The following is a 7,352-nucleotide window of genomic DNA, read 5'->3' on the forward strand; positions in this document are numbered from 1 at the left end:
CGACCTATCCATGCACGCATTTATCCATCCATCGATCCATCATCAATCCATCCATTCATCCATCCATCTTTCCTAGTATCTTTCTCTCTAGCTAGAAAAAAACAAGATAGTAATGGAAGAGAAGGAAAATAAAGGGAAGAAAATGTATTTTAAAAGGCTAGAAAAAAAAGAAGGGAGAGAGAACAGCATGATGAAATGAAAGAAATATTATACCTGGATTCAGGATATGTTCTCTTTCTCTCCACCACTTCCTGCAATATGAATGGTGACAGGTTTCTTGTCATTTCTAAATCTCACTTTCTATATTATCAAGGAGTGATAACATGTCTCTAATACCTCAAAGGATCACTATGAAAGTTTCACCGATCAACAAATTTGACAGCATTCTGTAAATATATAGTACACAACAAATTTTAGATCATTTTAATAATAAACTTGTATATAATTTAGTTTAATATGACTCACCTATCTGGAGGTTTTCAAACTTTTTAAAGTTTGCATGCTCCTCTCATAATTTCATTTAGTATTTGTGTGGTTTCATTTTCTAAAATTGAAATCTCTTTTTAATTTGGAATTTGTCCTTGGGTAAGCAAGAAGAATGATAACATTATTATTATTTTTTTCCCACATAGATATCTCTAGTTATTCTCACATCACTTATTAAAAAATCTACATTTTTTTTTCACGTATTTGAGGTGCTGCCTTAGCATATACTACATTTTCATGTAAAATTGGGTCTATTTTAGATTATTTAACTATTTTGCCTATCTATTCACATGTGAATGCCATGCTATTTAATTACAGCTTACTCATAATATTAAATATATTGTACTACATGGCTCTGTAAATTTTTATTTTAATTTTCAACTTTTATTTTAGATTCCAGGGTTACATATGTAGTTTTGTTATGAAGATATGTTGCATGACGCTGGAGTTTGGAGTATGATTGAACTTATCACTCAGGAAGTAGGCATAGTATCCAATAAGTAGTTTTTCAAACTTTGCCTCCCCAACTCTTGAATTTTCCAGTGTCTATTGTTCCTATTTTTATTAAATATGTCCATGTGTACCCAATGTGTAGCTCCCATTTGTAAGTGAGAACATGCAATATTTTATTTTCTGTTTAGTTTGCCTAGGAAAATGACCTCCAGCTGCATTCATTTTACTGCAGACGAAATGATTTTGTTCTTTTTTATGTCTGTATAGTATTCTGTGGTGTATATATACCACATTTTCTTTATCCACCTCCCCACTGATGGGCACCTGGGTTTCTTCCATGTCTTTGCTATTGTGAATAGTGCTTCAATGAACATACACATGCATGTGTCTTTATAATAGAACAATGTATATTCCATTGGGTATATACCCAGTAATAGGATTGCTAGGTGGAATGGTATTTCTCTCTTTAAGTCTTTGAGGAATCATCACTCTGTCTTCCACAATGGCTGACCTAATTTACACTCCCACCAACAGGGTATAAGCATTCCTTATTCTCCACAACCTCACCAGCATCTATTATGTTTTGACTTTTTATAATAGCCATTCTGACTGATGTGAGATGGTATCTCATTGTGGTTTTGATTTGCATTTCTCTGATGATTAGTGATGTTGAGCATTTTTTTTTTTCATATATTTGTTGGCTGCTTACATGTATTCTTTTCAGAAGTATTTGTTCATGGTCTTTGCCCACTTTTTAATGAGGTTGTTTTTTGCTTGTTGATTTAAGCTCCTTATAGTTGCTGGATATTAGGCCTTTGTCAGATGCATAGTTTGTGACTATTTTCTCCTGTTCTATAGGCTTTATTTATTATGTTGATAGTTTCCCTTGCTGTGTAGAACCTCTTAGGTTTAATTAGGTCCAACTTGTCAATTTTTGTTTTTGTTGCAATTGCTTTTGGGGACTTAGCCATAAATTCTTTCACATATTTGGGTTGATGTTGAGAAGGGTATTTTCTAGATTTTCTTCTAGGATTTTTATAGTTTGAGGTCATATATTTAAATATTTAAATCTTTAATCTATCTCAAATTAATTTTTATGTATGCTGAAAGGTAGGGGTCCAGCTTCAATCTTCTACATATAGTTAGTCAGCTATCCCAACACTATTTATTGAATAGGGACTCCTTTCCTCATTGCTTGTTTTTGTCAGTCTTGTCAAAGATAAGATGGTTGTAGTTGTGTGGCTTTATTTCTGAGTTATCTATTCTATTCCATAGGTCTATGTGTCTGTTTTTTCATGAGTATGATACTGTTTTGGTTACTGTAGCCTTGTAGTATAGTTTGAAGTCAGATAATGTGATTCTTCTTGCTTTGTTCATTTTGTTTAATACTGCCTTGGCTATTCAAAATCTTTTTTGGTTCCATGTGAATTTTAGAAGATTTTTTTTCCAATTCTGTAAAAAAAAATGACATTGGTAGTTTGCATTACCAGTTTGCATTAGCACTCCATTGCAATGCTAATGGTAGAACTAGCATTAAATCTGTAGACTACTTTGGGCAGTATGACCATTGTAATGATATTGATTCCTCCAATCCATGAGTGTGGAATGCTTTTTCATTTGTTTGCATCACCTCTGATTTTTTTTCCACAAGTGTTTTGCAGCTCTCCTTGTAGAGGTCTTTCCTTCCTGGGCTAGATTTATTCCATGGTATTTTATTTACTTTCTGGCTATTGAAAATGGCTTTGCATTCTTGATTTGACTCTCAGCCTGTGCATTATTGGTATATAGAAATGCTACTGATTTTTGTACATTGATTTTTGTGTCCTGAAACTTTACTAAGATTATCAGTTTTAGGAGCCTTTTTTCAGAGTCTATAGGGTTTTCTAGATATAGAATGATATCATTAGTGAAGAAAATAGTTTTATTTCTTTTTTTCCTATTGTATGCCTTTTATTTCTTTCACCTGTTTGATTGCTCTGACTAGGACTTCCAGTACTAGGTTGAATAAGAGGGGTGAGAGTGGGCATCCTTTTCTTGTTCCAGTTCTCAAGATGAAAGGTTCTAGCTTTTGCCCATTCAGTATGATTCTGACTGTGGGTTTGTTAGAGATGGCTGTTATTATTTTGAGGTATGTTTCTTTGATGCCTAATCTGTTGAGAGTTTTTATCTTATAGGGATGTCGAATTTTATTGAAGGCTTTTTCTGCTTCTACTGAGACAATCATATGGTTTAAAAAATAATTATGCTTATGTGGTGAATCGCATTGATTAATCTGCTTATATTGAACCAGCCTTGCATCCCAGCAATAAAGTCTACCATATGATGGTGGATTAACTTTTTTATGTGCTGCTGAATTCAATTTGCTAATATTGTTGAGGACTTTTGTGTCTATGCTCATCAGGGATATTGGCCTGAAGTTTTCTTTTTTCGCTGTGTCTCTGCCAGGTTTCAGTATCAGAATGATGTTGGCTTTGTAGAATGAGTTCAGGGGGAGTCCCTCCTTCTCAATTTCTTGGAATAGTTTCATGGGATTGGTACTAGCTCTTCTTTGTATGTCTGGCAGAATTTGGCTGTGAATCCATCTGGTTGCAAGCTTTTTTGTCTGGTAGGATTTTTACTACTGCTTTGATTTTGGAACTCGTTATTGGTTGATTCAGGGTTTCAATTTCTCCCTGAATGAGTTTTGAGAGGTTGTATGTGAACAAGAATTGATTCACTTCCTTTAGATTTCCTAGTTTATATGCATAGAAATGTTCACAATAGTCTCTGAGGATCTTTTGTATTTCTGGGATTGGTCATAATATCATCTCTGTCATTTCTGATTGTGCTTATTTGGATCTTCTTTTTTTTTTCTTCGTTAATCTAACCAGTGGTGTATCAATCTTGTATATCCTTTCAAAGAACCAATCTCTGCTTTTGTTGATGTTTTGTGTGGAGTTTTGTATCTTAATTTCATTTAGTTCTGCTATTATTTTAGTTATTTCATTTCTCCTGCTAGCTTTGGGGTTAATTTGTTCTTTTTTTTCTAGTTTCTGTAGGCATAATGTTAAATTGTTAGTTTGATATCTTTCTACCTTCTTGATGAAGGCAATTATTGCTATCAACTCTCCTCGTAACACCGCTTTCACTCAATTTCAGAGATTTTGATGTGTTGTGTCTCTATTCATTTCAAATAATTTTCTGATTTCTGCTTTAATTTCACTGTTTATCCAAAAGTCATTCAGAAGTAAGTTATTTGATATCCATGTAACTGTGTAGTTTTGCAAGATCTTCTTGGTATGGATTTCTATTTTTTATTGCACTGTGGCCCAAGAGTATGGTTGGTATGATTCTGATTTTTTGAATTTATTGAGACTTGTTAATGGCCAAATATATGGTCAAGCTTAGAATATTTTCCATGTAGAGATGACAAGAATGTATATTCTATGGTTGTTTGGTGGACTATCTGTAGATGTCTATTACTTGTAATTGGTCAAGTGTTGAATTTAAGTCCAGAACTTCTTTGTTAGTTTTCTGCCTTGATGATCTGTCTAATCCTGTCAGTGGAGTGTTGAAGTTCCCCACTGTTATTGTGTGACTGCCTAAGACCAGTCTAGTACTAGTTCAAGAGGTACTTGTAGTTATAGAAGCACTTGTTTTTATGTATTATGTGCTCCAATGTTGGGTGCATAAACATTTAGGATAGTTAAGTCTTCTTGTTGAATTATACCTTTTATCATTATGTAATGCCCTTCTTTGTTCTTTTTGACTGTTGTTGGCTTAATGTCTCTTTAATTTGATATAAGAATAGTGGCCCACAGTTTTTTTGTTTTCTATTTGCATGCTATATCTTTGTTTATCCTTTTATTTTGAGCCTGTGGTTGTTGTTACATGTGAGATGGGTCTCTTGAAGACAGTAGATGGTTGGGTCTTTTTCTCTAAAATCTAATTCACTACCCTATGCCTTTTAAGTGGGGCATTGAGACCATTTATTTTAAGTTTAATATTGACATGTGGGGTTTTGATACTGTTATCATGTTGTTGGTTGTTTTGTAGACTCAATTGTGTCATTGCTTTGTAGGGTCTTTGGGCTATTTGCTAAAGTTTTTGTTGTGGTAGCAGTTACTATTCTTTCATTTCCTTGTTTCGAACCCTCTTAAAGACCTTTCTGGATCTTAAGGACCTCAGCTCACCTGGAAAGGATTTTATTTCTCTTTTGTTTATGATGCTTAGTTTGGTGTGATATGAAATTCTTGGTTGAAATTTATTTTCTTTAAGGATGTTAAAAATAGCTGTCTAACTATCCTGGCTCATAAGGTTTCTGCTGAGAGATATGCTGTTAGCCTGATGGGAGCCTGATGGGACTTTATTTGTAAGTGACCTAACCCCTTTCTTTAACTGCCTTTAATATTTTTGTTTTTGTGTTGACCTTGATGAATCTGATTACTATGTGCCTTGTGGATAGTCATCTTGTATATGAGGTTCTCTCAAAGGTTTTCTGAATTTCTTGAATTTGCATGTTGACTTTCTATTGAGATGAAGAAATTCTCATAGACTATATCCTTGCAGATGATTTTCAAGTTGTTTACTCTCTTGCCTTCTCTCTTAGGAATGCCAAAGAGTTATTGGTTTGGTCTCTTTACATAATCCATATTTCTCTGATATTTGGTTCATTTTTAAAAATTCTTTTTACTTTATTTTGCCTGACTGGGTTGATTTAAGGGACTGGTCTTTGAGCTCTGAGATTATTTCCTCAGCTTGGTCTATTCTGTTACTAATGCTTTCTACTGTATTATGAAACTCCTGTAGTGAATTTTTTAGTTCTAGAAGTTCCATTTGTTTCTTTTTAAAAATGGCTATGTTAACTTTCAACTCTTGAATTATTTTAGTGGCTTCTTTGGATTGGGTTTCAACTTTCTCCTGAATCTCACTGAGATTCTGAATTCTATGTCTATCATTTTAATCTGGTTGGAAGTCATTGCTGGGGAATAAGTGTGATCATTTAGAGGTAAGGAAACACCCTGACGTTTTGTATTGTCACAGTTCTTGAGCTAATTGTTTATCAACAGAGAGGGTTGGTGTTTCTTTATATTTTTGGAAGTTGCTATCATTTGGATGGGACTTTTTGCATTTATATTCTTCATGTTGAATATAGTTGATTGGCTTCATTTTTGGTTCTTTCCGAGGGCCAAAGCTCTGTGAAGGATTTATTTTTATTTTTATTTTTTTGTGGCTTGATTTCTGCATTGGGTTTCACTAACAGTATGTGCTGAATGAATTTTTGTTTGGTGGTGTAATTCAGGCTGTGAGCCAGTAGATGACTTGCAGATAGGCTTTTGCTCAGCCACGTGCCTCTCTTGGTATTTCAGCATGTTTGCAGCTGTGCTCTGGGGTTGGGGGAGGTGGAGGGTGAGAGAAAACCCCCTTGCCAGATCCATTCCCATGTCTTGAAGGAGCCCCTTCCAATCACTGATATCAGGCTTGTGTTTCCTTAGCCCCACTGGGGATTCTGGCAGGCCACACTTTCTCCTCTCTTAGGGGTGGCATGAGACAAAGGTTAGGTCAGGTTGGTCACCTGGTGACCTACAGTTCCCTGGGTGCCCACTGTCTCTCTCTGTTTGGCAGAGACCAGGTGTGTTGTGGGGTGTGGCTGTGGGTTGTCTGTTGATACAGTGGGTCGAGGATGGGGATCATCAGGCAGGGCAGTGATGTCATGGATGTGCAGCTGGTGTGGTATCCGTGGCACATGGTTTTATGCACAGCTGATGGCTGTTGGAACTGCCCAACTCACACTCCCCTGACTGAGCTCCTTCTAGTGTCTGACCCAGTAGCTGGCCCAACCAGCTAGTTTTTTTTTTTTTTTTTTTTAACTTTTTAAAGTTCTGGGGTACATGTGAAGGTTTGTTATATAGGTGCACATGTGCCATGGGGGTTTGTTGTACAGATTACTTCATCACCCAGGTATTAAGCCTAGTACCCATTACTTATTTTTCCTGATCCTCTCCCTGCTCCCATCCTCCACCCTCCAATAAACCCCAGTATGTGTTGTTCCCCTCTGTGTATTTATGTGTTCTCATCACTTAGCTCTTGCTTATAAGGGAAAACAGGCAGTATTTAGTTGTTTGTTCCTGTGCTAGTTTGCTAAGGATAATGGCCTCCAGGTCCATCCATGTTCCTGCAAAGAACGTGATCTCATTCTTTTTTATGGCTGCATAATATTCCATGGTGTACATGTACCACATTTTCTTTATAAAATCTATCATTAATAGGCATTTAGGTTGATTCCATGACTTTGCTATTGTGAATAGTGCTGCAATGAACATATGTGTGCATGTGTCCTTACAACAGAATAATTTATTCTCTTGTGTATATACCCAGTAATGGGATTGCTGGGTCAAATTATATTTCTAAATTTAGGTCTTTGAGGAATCACC

The sequence above is a fragment of the Colobus angolensis genome, unplaced genomic scaffold (genome assembly GCF_000951035.1).
Source record: "Colobus angolensis palliatus isolate OR3802 unplaced genomic scaffold, Cang.pa_1.0 Scaffold158, whole genome shotgun sequence".
In the NCBI taxonomy this organism is placed as follows: Eukaryota; Metazoa; Chordata; class Mammalia; order Primates; family Cercopithecidae; genus Colobus; species Colobus angolensis.